The 12823-nt window shown below is 41.8% G+C and overlaps 1 long non-coding RNA gene across 3 annotated transcripts in view; it reads left to right on the top strand.

The window, feature by feature from the left end:
* Nucleotides 1–12823, top strand: part of LOC139036335 (uncharacterized) — a 146793-nt gene that overhangs the window by 114638 nt on the left and 19332 nt on the right. For all 3 annotated transcript variants that reach the window (XR_011489068.1, XR_011489067.1, XR_011489069.1), the window contains one exon: nucleotides 3005–3104. This is a non-coding gene — a long non-coding RNA (uncharacterized lncRNA). The remainder of the gene's footprint in view (nucleotides 1–3004; nucleotides 3105–12823) is intronic.

Below are 12823 nucleotides of genomic sequence, written 5' to 3'. Positions count from 1 at the left end.
TACAATTTATATATCAGTTCAGTTGCTTGCCAGAACCAGCACGCAGGGAATTTTAAGATTTAATTCAGTGTACCGAATCATCAAACATAACCACACCCAAGCCCTGTTATTCTTCAGAGACTTTAAAGATTAGCTTTTCATTGTCTGTTTGAATTTCAGAGAGAATCATCTTGCTAGTTACATTTTTCACTAGTTATTACAAAGATTATTTTGAATAAATTTGTCCATGTGAATAACACTACTACTTACTGTTTCTGTAAAGACCCTTAAAGTCTTTTTGTCTAAATTTTCTTTTCTACTTTTATGTATAAAATGGACCCATTTCTTAATCTCAAAAAGAATTGAATCAGACAGAATCTAGATTCCTTAAGAAAAAAATTTCTCTTGTTTCAAACTTTCTTTTTTAGTCCAATAATTTTGGTCTTCTGGGCCAGAAAAAGAGGTCACTCTGAAAAGTCCCAACGCTGCAAAATTGCAAAACTGAGAAGCTAGGTTAAAGGTCTGTTTTGTGAAATGTGCTGGATTTTGCCAAGTTTCAGGTTTTGTGTTGAAAAATTGTGTTTTCCTTTGTCTGGGTCCTTGCTGAAAACACAGCTAAGACGTGAGTAATTGCTATTAGCAAAGGCAAATAGAAACAGTTGCCTCAGTGTAGCCCAGGTTTTCCAGTTCCCAGGAGGCCCCCACCCCTTCCTTACTGTGGCTTTTCAAAGTCTTCATTCCCGTCTTCAAATCCTCCCCTGAACTCCATACACTCACTGTCAGCAGATTACCTTGGCCATTACCTCACAGAGCAAATAGACTCTATTTACAGGAGCTACCTTCAAGTTCCTTCCAGTGAGCAGACACACCATCCTCTGCCATCTTGGAGTGGGGTTGGGGAGGAGGGCAAGGAGGCTGATTTTCCAAGACCCATCCCTCCCCCTCAATCCTCTTTCCTCAGGGCGCCCTTGCTCAAACCTGTCTCTTCTCTCTTGATCATCTACAATCTCCTACTCGTCATCGACTCCATTCCCTCAGCATATACACCTGACACCATCTCTCCCAGAGGATTGACTTAGGGCCCATGAAAGTCCAAGCCACAGCTCCCAGCTTCCTCCTGAACACGGAGGCCACAGGTGACTCCTCTGACAGGAGCTGCCGTGTTTTCAGTGCCCTGGCCCTACCACCCTGGCCTCAGGGAACTGGATTATGATGGGCGCTGTAGTCCAAGGCGGCAGATGTAAAGGCTGTGGGCTTCCGTGGCAGCTTAGATGGTAAAGAATCCGCCTGCAAAGTGCGAGACCTGGGTTTGATATCTGGGTTGGGAAGATCCCCTGAAGAAGGGAGCAGCTCCCCAATCCAGTATTCTTGCCTGGAGAATTCCACGGACAGAGGAGTCTGGCGGGCTACAGTCCATGGGGTCACAGAGGGTTGGACACTGTTGAGCGACTTTCAAAAAAAAAAGGCTGTTACCAAAGGCAGCTCAAATGTGAGAGCCAAAACTACATGGTGTCTGTGTCCTGTTTGAATTCCTCTTTGCACGCAATAGAAAATGATCCTGCCTAATTTAACCTCAGCAGGATATTCACTGGAAGGATGTCTGTGGTTCACACATCGATAGGGGTCTGGAGGACCTGACTTAGAGAAGAGGCAAAAGCCAAGGAGCTCTGCAGAGCTCTGCTGTGAAGAGCGCAGTGAGCGTAGCTCAGAAAGAGCCGTATGTTCTGTTGGCTGCCTCTGCTCCTCCTCCGAGGCAGTGGTCTGCAGCTGTGTCTGCAGCTGACTTGTCTGACTGGCTTAGGCTGAATGGCAGGCTTGCTCAGTAAGTGGGCTGGGGGGGAAGAGAGCGCATCGGCTCACTGGCTACTGTGTGGGAAGCGGGTTCTGTCCTTACAGCTACACATAATAGGAGATTCCCCCGAAAGGGGATTGGATTGCTCCCAGGAGTTGGGTGCTGGACAACCCAAACCAACAGATGGTGATTCTAGTTGGTTCTCTAACACAATTGGTACCGAGTCTGAATTTGTACTGCTAGCCACATGATGGGCCAAAAAACTGAGAGATGAGTTGTTGGGGCAAGGAATAGGACTTAACTTGGGAATCCAGCCAACTAAAAAGATGGTAGCCTTGTGTCCCAAAGAATCATCTCAGGTGCGTTATAATTCAGGTTTCTTTTATGTGAAAAGGGGAAGAGGTGTGGCTGGTTGTTACAAATTTCCTGATGATGGAATCCTTTCTTCTCGCAGCTGTCCACATACATGTTTATAGTATTTCTATAAACCTCTAACAAGACAAATGTTATTGTCTGTTCTGCAAATTTTTTTTCTCTCTGTATGAATGGGAAAGTATTATACCTTCAGGGGTCAGAGCCCTGAGAATAGGCTATGCTGTTTATTTCAGACTAGAGGCAATATTGTTTTACAAAGGTGTCTAAGCACAGGCGACAGAGCACAAAGGTTGGAGCTAAAGGAATAAAACCAATATGGAGTCGGGTTTGTTCTTCTCTGCCGCACAATGAGATGCTCTCCTGAAGAGCATGAATGGGGGACACACATAACAGAGAAACAGAAAGCAGTGGAAAGGGAGAAGCAATAGCAGAGAGAAATAAAGATGAGATAAGACTCAAAGAGACGGTGGGGCTTAGAGAAGTATCATGAAAGTATCAGGAGAGAACTGATGACCATAGGTGCTGGGACTCTGGAGCTGGCTCAGTTCTGGAAGAGCAAGTGGTGTTTCCTAGCTCACAGGCTTTGGAGTCAGAGAATCATGGGTGTCCCTGAGATTCAAACCTCAGCTTAACTGGGTGACCTTGGACATGGTTTTTAATCACTGTGTACTCACTTTCCTCATTGGTAAAAATTGTACCAACATCATTTAGGTGAAACAGAATGATAATGTATATAATAACAATGCATATGCTGAACAGAGTTCATGGCTATTATATGTTACCTGTTACTATTACTATTTTTATTTTATGTCTCCCATGATTTTTTTCAAATGCTATTCTATTCCTTTGTCTTCACAGGAAATTCCACTTCACCTTTCAAGATCCAGCTCAGATGCTACCATCTCTGCAAACCCATCCATGAATTTTCCTCTTGCCCTATGTAGGACTAATAATTCAGGTCAGCACTTATTGAGTGACTTCTGTATGCAAGATGTAGTATTTTTCTAAATACTAGAAAAATCAAAGATGTCAGAGACACAGTTTGATTACTCAACAGCCTACAATCTAAAGAGAGAAGCAAAGGCATAAACATACAAGTTTAATATAGTCCAGTAAAAACCATGATAGATTTTACTTTCCATTTTCTTCCTTCCAATCATATATCTACTGCAGCAATTTTGCCCTTATGATCTAGTTATTTGCATGTCTACCTCTCTCAGTAGGCTGTGCACTTTTAAAGTTCAAGAATATATCTTTTTATCTCTAGAATATTAGGTGCTCAATATATTTTTTGAATAAAGTATGATTCCATTATGTTTTCAACTAAAACCTCATTAATTTTCAGACATGCCATTTCCAATGGGTTATTACTATTTAAAAGTTTTATTCTGAAATTTCACAAGTTATTTCCTGACCCAAAGTGAAGATTTAGTCTCTGTTCAATGTCATCACCTCTAATCTGGTTGATATCTGAAAAGAGGGAGGGAGATGTGTCTGGGATCGCCAGGCTGAAACTTAGAATAAAGCACCCATTTGAAGATAAAGATCCAGGTTTGGAGAGCCATGAGGAGGGGAAGTAGGGCTAGGGGAGCAGGGAGAGCCAGAGATGGAGCTGGACAGACACATGATGGGTGGGAGAAATTCAGGGAGGAGCAGGGAGAAAGGGGAGACTCTCAGAAGCATCCCCCACGTGTGAGAAGGAAGAGAGCCCAGTGTGATCAGAGCAGAACCAGGCAGAGAACAGGATCCAGAAAGGTAATGGGGGTGAGGGAGAAGGATTTTGATAATTTATCTGGGGAGTTGTGTGAAACACTGGCATGTCTAACAAAGGTGTGGGGAAGATTGGATGAATGACCTAATTGTAACAAGGAGGGATGTATGGAAGTGTCAAAATAGTGGTCCCTGGTGTCAGGTGGGAGAGTCATCATCCCAGCTCCAGGTGAGCCAGGATGAGTGGACTCGAGAAGGGATGAGGACCCATGTAGTAGGGCTCAATTGTGGTGGTTCTTGTCCAAGTGAAACTCATACCCAAAATATGTCTGGCTCCTCTAGTCATTCATGGGATCATTCACCTATTGGAAATGTCATTTTCTCTGCTTTTGACTTGCTGGACCAATTTTGTCAATGGCAATTTCATCTCTGGGTCTTCTTAACCACAATCTGTGTTAATGGACAAACATTGTTTGAAAACATCTTAAAGCATTATAGAAGTGCTGAACGACCGTTTTTTCCTTATGTGACTTAGACTTGGTAACTTTACGATTTTGTTTTGTCTTCTTTGGCTAATTACCTTGATCAATCAAGCCAAATGGAAATAGAGCCCACTTAGGTGGGAGCAGAGCATGGGCAAATAGACTTTTTCAAGGAGAGCTGACACTCTTTTAGGGCTGCAAAGTGAGAGCCAAAATGTCAGTTGCTCAGTTGTGGCTCTTTGTGACCCCATGGGCTGTAGCCCTCCAGGCTCCTCTGTCCGTGGAATTCTCCAGGCAGACACACTGGAGTGGGTAGCCATTCCCTTCTCCAGGGGATCTTCCCAACCCAGGGATCAAACCTGGTTCTCCTGCATTGCTGCAGATTCTTCACCATCTGAGCCACCAGGGAAGCCCCAGGGATGCAGAAAGCACTGTTCAATTTCTTCATTTTGTAAATGTGCAAACTGAACTCAAAGAGGTCACATGATGTGCCAAGCCATTCCATAGGAGCGGAAATAGGTGGTTGTATTTCCTCTCCTAGTTGAATCATTATAGAATCATTGCTATTTTTTAGAGACAGTTGAAAAAAAAATCTATTCTCTAGCACTGGGTAAGTGGAGGAGAAATTTTTTTAAATTTAAATCAGATTTTATTTACATGTCCTTCATGAATAATCTCCATTCCAAGAGGTGTATGGTCTATTTTGAGGATCAGTGGGGAATTTGAGAAGGACAATGAAATGATCAGATTTATACTTTAGGAAGATATTCTGACAGGAGTATTTTTAAGTACAGGAAAGTGTTAGAAAACTATATCAAAAACTTTTCACTTTTTAAAAATTAATACAAGCCAATTCTTTTGGCATGATTCATGTCTTGGGAGTGTACAAGAAATATATTACTTTTTTGCTATGATCATATTATTTCCAGATTTGGCCATATGTTTCTCCTTGAATTGACTTGGTTCAAATGGTTGAAACTTTTGTTTGAGTTCCTTAAAATAGCGATGACCCGTTTGGTGTCATTATGCTCAGTGCTGTTTTATTTAGAACCCTGTGTAATATGGAGTAATACATCTGTCAAGTTGCAGTCATCAGCAGAGGCTCTCTAGGAACCCACTTCAAAGCTGGAGTGTGATGTACCCTATACTTACATACTATTTGACTCACTGCTTTAGAATGAAACATTGCTGTTTGATTTATGAGGCCTGGGACCTTAGTTCATTTATTAACTGAGTGTATAAGTACGTAAAGCAGTGGGAATAATGGCCGCAATATTCCCACATGGTCTCTAATATAATTGGGAAGTAAAAGCCTACATATATGAAAAATTCAATAAAAAATAAAATGTTTATACTAAAATAAACCTTTTTAAAATAGTGTCTATTTTGATTAGTGTTTGTAAGTAACAGCTTTCATTGTTTAAACATCTGACCTCACACCTTACTTCTTATTCCAGCAAGAAAGTTTTCATATCCATTTTGCTCATGAAGGAAAACAAACTTCAGAGAGGTTGACTTGTCTAAGATCAGATAGAAAGTGCAGAAAGTGTACAAATTCAAACCTGGGCTGTTTATAACCATAGACCCTGCCAGTTCTTATTAATATAAATAAAGCTTAATAATATAAAGCTAAATATAGTAGGTATTTAACCAATTTGAGGGTGTCCATCTCAGCATCAGGACTGATTTTCTACATCTGGGAAATGTTCTTCCTTCGAGCCTTGCCAGGCTCCTTGCAGTTAGGGCACAGACCTAGGCTCTGCCAATCAGATCCACTTGATCTGCAGACTGTGAATCTGTCACCAGTGACACCAAGAAGTAGGGGTCTCCCAGAATGTATTTGGACAACATATGGCCTTCCCAGGTGGTGCTAGTGGTAAAGAGCCCACCTGCTAATGCCAGGAGACATAAGAGATGCAGGTTTGATCCCTGGGTCAGGAAGATCCCCTGGAGAAGGAAATGGCAACCCACTCCAGTATTCTTGCCTGGGAAATTCCATGGATTGAGGAGCCTGATGGGCTACGGTCCATGGTGTCCAAAGAGTCAGACATGACTGAAGCAACTTAGCATGCATGCATGGGATTGGGGACAGCAACGACAACGACATTTGATTGCCAAAGACCACAGGGACAGTGGCTCCCAGGAGAGAATCCAGATTCTGGGCACTGAGGCTGCCTGAATGTGCTGAGAAGTCCATGCCCAGCAGAAGTGTCAGGATGTCTTTAATTGACAAGTCCTGTGGTTTGCCTTTGAGAATTGTTTCTGGCTGTAAAATTCCTAAATGTGCCGCTCTAGCCCTTTCAGAGAATATGTGAACTATCCAGCATCTTTTAAACAATCTCCACTCCTGCTTTAATTCGGCAGAGTTGGTTTCTTTCATTAGCATCCCAAAGGCCTGACTGTTACTAAGAGTTGTGCCAGGAGAGGTTGTAGGGAATAGACCTTCAGAAAAATAGGGGAAGTATTAGTCCCTCAGTCGTGTCTGACTTTTTGCGAACCCATGGACTGTAACCCGCCAGACTCCTCTGTCCATGGGATTCTCCAGGCAAGAATACTGGAGTGGATTGCCATTTCCTCCTCCAGGAGATCTTCCTGACCCAGGGATCAGACTTGGGTCTTGCACGTTGCAGGTTCTCCTGCACTGTGGGCAGATTCTTTACCATCTGAGCCACTAGGGAAGCCTGGAATTAATTACCTGTTCTGGGAGTAGGTAAGGGAAAATGGAAATCAAGTTGCTGTTAAGAAATTGGACCTGAACAGCCATTGACATTTATGAGAAAAACAAACAAACAGGCAAACAAAACCCCAGTTATTCAAAAGATCACCTGCTGTCCCCTCGAGTGACAGTTCCACTGAAGTCTGGTTTGCGAGACAATGATTACTATAAGAAGACAGTTGAAGGGAAGAATTCAAGGACATTGTTGTGTAGCAATGGGCAGTTTACTAGCAGAAAATGAAAAACTCAAAGTATTTTTGCTCCTTGGAAGAAAAGCTATGACAAATTTAGACAGCATATTAAAAAGCAGAGACATTACTTTACCAACAAAAGTCCATCTAGTCAAAGCTCTGGTTTTCCCGGTAATCATGTATGGATGTAAGAGTTGGACTATAAAGGAAGCTGAGTGCTGAAGAATTGATGCTTTTGAACTGTGGTGTTGGAGAAGACTCTTGAGAGTCCCTTGGACTGCAAGGAGATCCAACCAATCCATCCTAAAGGAGATCGGTCCTGAATATTCATTGGAAGGCCTGATGCTGAAGCTGAAACTCCAACACTTCAGCCACGTGATGCGAAGAACTGACTCATTGGGAAAGACCCGGATGCTGGGAAAGCTTGAAGGCAGGAGGAGAAGGGGACGACAGAGGATGAGATGGATGGATGGTTTCACTGACTTGATGGACATGAGTTTGAGCAAGCTCTGGGAGTTGGTGATGGACAGGGAAGCCTGGCATGCTGCAGTCCATGGGGTTGCAAAGAGTTGGACATGACTGAGCAACTAAACAGTAAACCAAAGGAAGGTTACACTGCCTCGAAAACGAATTCAATGCTACTATTTTAAGTGTGTATTTCTTCCAGCCTCTTCTGAAAAGGGACCTTCAGCTATTGGGATGACAGGACACTGGGAAAATGAAGTGCCCAGACTTTTCAGGTATAGTACACAAGGTTCTCTGAGTTAACACTAATTTCTGAGGGGCCAGAACCCCACTGTGACTGTCAGTCAGGATGAGGGCTTACAGGGATTAGGTGATAAGTAGAGTTTTGAGTTGAATCTATATCAGTTGAACCTGGACTCACCTCTGTTACTGATTTTATGCTTACAATTAAAACCCCTCAGCAACTGCAAAATCCCTTTATTGGCACTGACACATGAAACAAAGGTTATTGTGATAAGAGCCCAGTGGAAGCCCCTGGAATTCTTCCTAATGGTTTTCAAAAAATACTTAATCCACTCATTAAACAATTTTTATTGAACGTCTGCTTTATGTCAGACACTATGGCAGTGGTCATTTATGAGGGAACAAAACAAAGAAAATCTGCCTTGATGGAGCAAAAGTCCTGGAGGAACAAGACAAATTAATAAGTCAAATATATGGTATGGCAGGTTCAGTTTAGTTCAGTCGCTCCGTTGTGTCTGACTCTTTGCAACGTCATGGACTACAGCACGCCAGGCCTCCCTGTCCATCACCAACACCCAGAGCCTTCTCAAACTCATGTCCATCACGCCAGTGATGCCATCTGACCATCTCATCCTCTGTCGTCCCCTTCTCCTCCTGCCTTCAGTCTTTCTCAGCATCTGGGTCTTTTCCAATGAGTCAGTTCTTCGCATCAGGTGACCAAAGTATTGGAGTTTCAGCTTCAGCATCAGGCCCTCCAATGAATATTCAGAACTGATCTCCTTTAGGATGGACTGGTTGGATTTCTTTGCAGTCCAAAGGACACTCAAGAGTCTTCTCCAACACAACAGTTCAAAAGCATCAATTCTTCAGCGCTCAGCTTTCTTTATAGTCCAACTCTCACACCCATACATGACCACTGGAAAAACCATAGCCTTGACTAGACAGACCTTTGTTGGCAAAGTAATGTCTCTGCTTTTTAATATGCTGTCTAGGTTGGTCATAGCTTTTCTTTTAAGGAGCAAGTGTCTTTTAATTTCATGGCTGCAGTCACCATCTGCAGTGATTTTGGAGCCCCCCAAAAATAAAGTCAGCCACTGTTTCCATTGTTTCCCCATCTATTTGCCGTGAAGTGATGGGACCGGATGCCATGATCTTAGTTTTCTGAATGTTGAGCTTTAAGCCAACTTTTTCACTCTCCTCTTTCACTTTCATCAAGAGGCTCTTTAATTCTTCTTCACTTTCTGCCATAAGGGTGGTGTCATCTGCATATCTGAGGTTATTGATATTTCTCCCGGCAATCTTGATTCCAGCTTGTGCTTCTTCCAGCCCAGCATTTCTCATGATATAGTCTGCATAGAAGTTAAATAAGCAGGGTGACAATATACAGCCTTGACGCACTCATTTTCCTATTTGGAACCAACCTGTTGTTCCATATCCAGTTCTAGCTGTTGCTTCTTGACCTGCCGTGGAAAAAAAAAGTCAGGTTTGGGGTGGCAGTGGAAGGATTGCTTCATTTCTCATAGAGACAACTGGGATGAGAAGTGAGAAATTAGGGGCTGCTGTGGGGGTCCTAGACCTCTTGATGTGACCAATGTAAAGGCAGATTGAGGGAATAATGAAATAATAGATAATACCAAATGCAAAACAAGCAAATGAATAACCAATTTCAAAATGGTGGAAGGAATCACAGTCACCAGAAGGGGCTTGAAAGATGCAAGGATGATAATTGTCTATCCCATCTCCATGTTAAATGTGTCTGTCTGGCAGATGCAGGTGGCAAATTGGTGTTGGAGAGAAAGTTTTTGTGTTTCTCTATCAGGATTTAAGCTAAGCATGCCACATTGCGAATCCATCTCATTGTGGGTGATCAGTCAATACCACGTTATATATTTGAGTTCTCATCCTACTTGATACATCTTTCCTCATAGCTCAGTTGATAAGGAATCTATGTGCAATGCAGGAGACCTGGGTTTGATTCCTGGGTCAGGAAGATCCCCTGTAGAAGGAAATGGCAACCCACTCCAATATTCTTGCCTGGATAATCCCATGGACAAGAGGAGCCTGGCAGGCTTCAGTTCATGGGGTTGCAAGAGTTGAACAGGACTTAGGGACTAAACCACCACCACCTATTTAAAACTGATCTTTTGCACTGATACATTTGATATTAAAAGATTTAACAGTTCAGCTATCTCCATGGAATGATGAGAGTCAAGTACTTGGTAGTGTTTGAATGCTATTCTCCGTAGCTTGACTGATTGTTACACTGTTTGTTTCATGAATGGCTTCCTTTTCCGTTGTTTTGTTGTCATTAATCAGTGGGGTAGTCTGCTTGGTGGTGGTGTTAAATTGAGATTAAAATCTGTTTGTTAGGGTGGTTTTGAGGAAGCTTAGTACAATAAGAGAGGAATGATTTGTGCAAAAGTTTATCTTTCAGCACTTTTATTTTCAGAGCCCGCGCAGTTTGATACATAGAGTGAAGCTTTTGACCTTGATCTAGGAAACTTTGGATTTGATCCCAAACATTAAAGTACAAAGAGAAGATTTCCTCCTGTTTAAATGTAGTTCTTTGCTAACAACATTAAAAAAATAATAATGTCATTTCACTTTTCTGCAAGATATGACTTGGCTGACATATCATCTACACTAGTTTTATTTTAGTAAAAAGCTTTTTATTCTGTTATAAAATAAGCATATTTACTAAAGAAAATCTGGAAAACTTAGAAAAGGGGGAAGGAAATGAATTCACTTTCTATCAACACATGACAAATTCCCACAGGCTGAGTAGCTTGAAGGGGCTTCCCAGGTGGCGCTAGAGGTGAAGAACCTGCCTGCTAATGCAAGAGACATAATGAGATGCAGGTTTGATCCCTGGGCTGGGAAGATCCCCTGAAGAGAAGAGAGTGGCTCTCCATGCCAGTATTCTTGCCTAGAGAATCCCACGGACAGAGGAGTCTGATGGGCTACATACAGTCCATAGGGTAGCAAAGAGTTGGACATGATTGAAGTGACTTAGCATATACACAGTAGCTTGAAACAACATACATTTAGTATGTCACAGTTTCTGTAGTCAGGAGTCTGGGCACAGCTCAGCCGGGTCTTCTGCTCAGCGGCTGCCTTCATGGTGTCACTCGGGACTGGTCTCATCTGAGGTTTGTGGGGTGACTCCAAGTCTAAGTGGTTGTTAGCAAAACTCATTGCCTGCAGCTGTGGAACTTATGATGCCTAACTTCTTCATGCCACAGGCATTTCACCTTTCAGGGAAGATCTGGGCCAGCTTTCAAAGGACTCACCTGATTAGACCAGGCCCATCCAGGGTCATCCCCCTTTTGATGAACTCAGCTGATGAAGGGCTGTGGTTATCACTGCAAAATCTCTTCATCTTTGCCATATAATGTAACTAAACCATAGATAAGGTATCTCATCATATTCACAGGTCCAGCTAACACTCAGGGGAGAGGACTGTACACAAACATGGGTCAACCTCGAATTTTGCCAACCACAGCAAAAATAGTCAAACAGTCTATAATGACAGCCTCTATATTTTAAGGCACTTCTTTCACTTTTTTTTCTGTATAGTGTGTTCTTGACATAAGTGGTATTAAATTTGGGGTAACATTTTCCTAAACTTTTATGCAAAAGTAAAAAACAACTAAACTCCTATGAACCCCTCACTCAGCTTCAACAATTATCATTTTGCAGTGCATAACATTTTGAAGTTTAATTCTTTTTCATTATTATTCTCATTATAGCAATTTTCTCAATTTATTAAAAAATAATTAAAACTTCATTCATCTCTTTATGGAATTAATGTATTAACTGAATGTTGACTATATACCGGGATAGACTAAGCAAAGAGATAAGGCCCTGTCTTCAAAGAACTTATTGTCAAAAAGTGTCTTGCCAGTAAAAATGCAATTTCATGAATTTGAGCAAACTCCAGGAGGTAGTAAAGGATAGGGGAGTCTGACATGCTGCAGTCCATGGGGATGGCAAAGAGTCAAACATGACTAATTGACTGAACAACAACAATGATGTATACAACTTATAATATGAACTGACACTGCTAAAGGAGGAAGAGATACCAAACCCAGTTTTGAGGACTCCTAGGAGTTTCCCTAAAGGAGAAATGTATGGCATATGATATGCTATATATATTACTTAAAATGTTTTTGTCAGCTACTTCCTTATCTAGAGCCTGAGTTTCATGGTTCATGAATTTTTGTTTTTATTTTTTTGCTGCTATTAATGCCATGTCCAGATGGTCATTTGGCATATAGTATATAATCAATAAATATTTGAAGGACAAGTAAGAATCATAGTAATTAGACAAAAGGAGAGGAAACCATAGGGGTAGGAGTCCCATGTTTTCTGAAAAGTACAGCATGTGAGCAAAGTTCTAGAGACAGGAGAGCAGGACTCATACTATTATTATTAGCAGCAGTTTCCACCATACTGGATGAATGTCCCACAATTGCCTTAAATAGTCCCCACTGTTGATTAGTTTCAAATTTTTATTGTACAATTATGCATATTTTTACTAATAAATCTTGTACTTCTTAGATATTATTTAAATAGACTGGAGTCTAGAAGTGAAATGACTGGGACAACAATTTGACCCTTTTAAACACTTCTGATGCATGTGTCAATGAGGGTTTAGTTAGAGAACAGAACCATAGAAAATAGTAGAAAAGATTTATAGTAAGGCATTAAAAGGCTTACAGAATTTGGAGAGAGAATCTAGGTTGAGCTTCCAGGAATAAGTCTCAATGTCATACTTAGAACTGGGCCAGCAAGGGGACTGATGCCTCTACTAGGAATGGTCAGAAAGCCACCTGGTGAGTCAAAACATGGCCACCACAGATGCCATGTG

This window comes from Odocoileus virginianus, chromosome 8 (assembly GCF_023699985.2).
Source record: "Odocoileus virginianus isolate 20LAN1187 ecotype Illinois chromosome 8, Ovbor_1.2, whole genome shotgun sequence".
NCBI lineage: Eukaryota > Metazoa > Chordata > Mammalia > Artiodactyla > Cervidae > Odocoileus > Odocoileus virginianus.
This window is presented reverse-complemented; position numbering and strand designations above follow the sequence as displayed.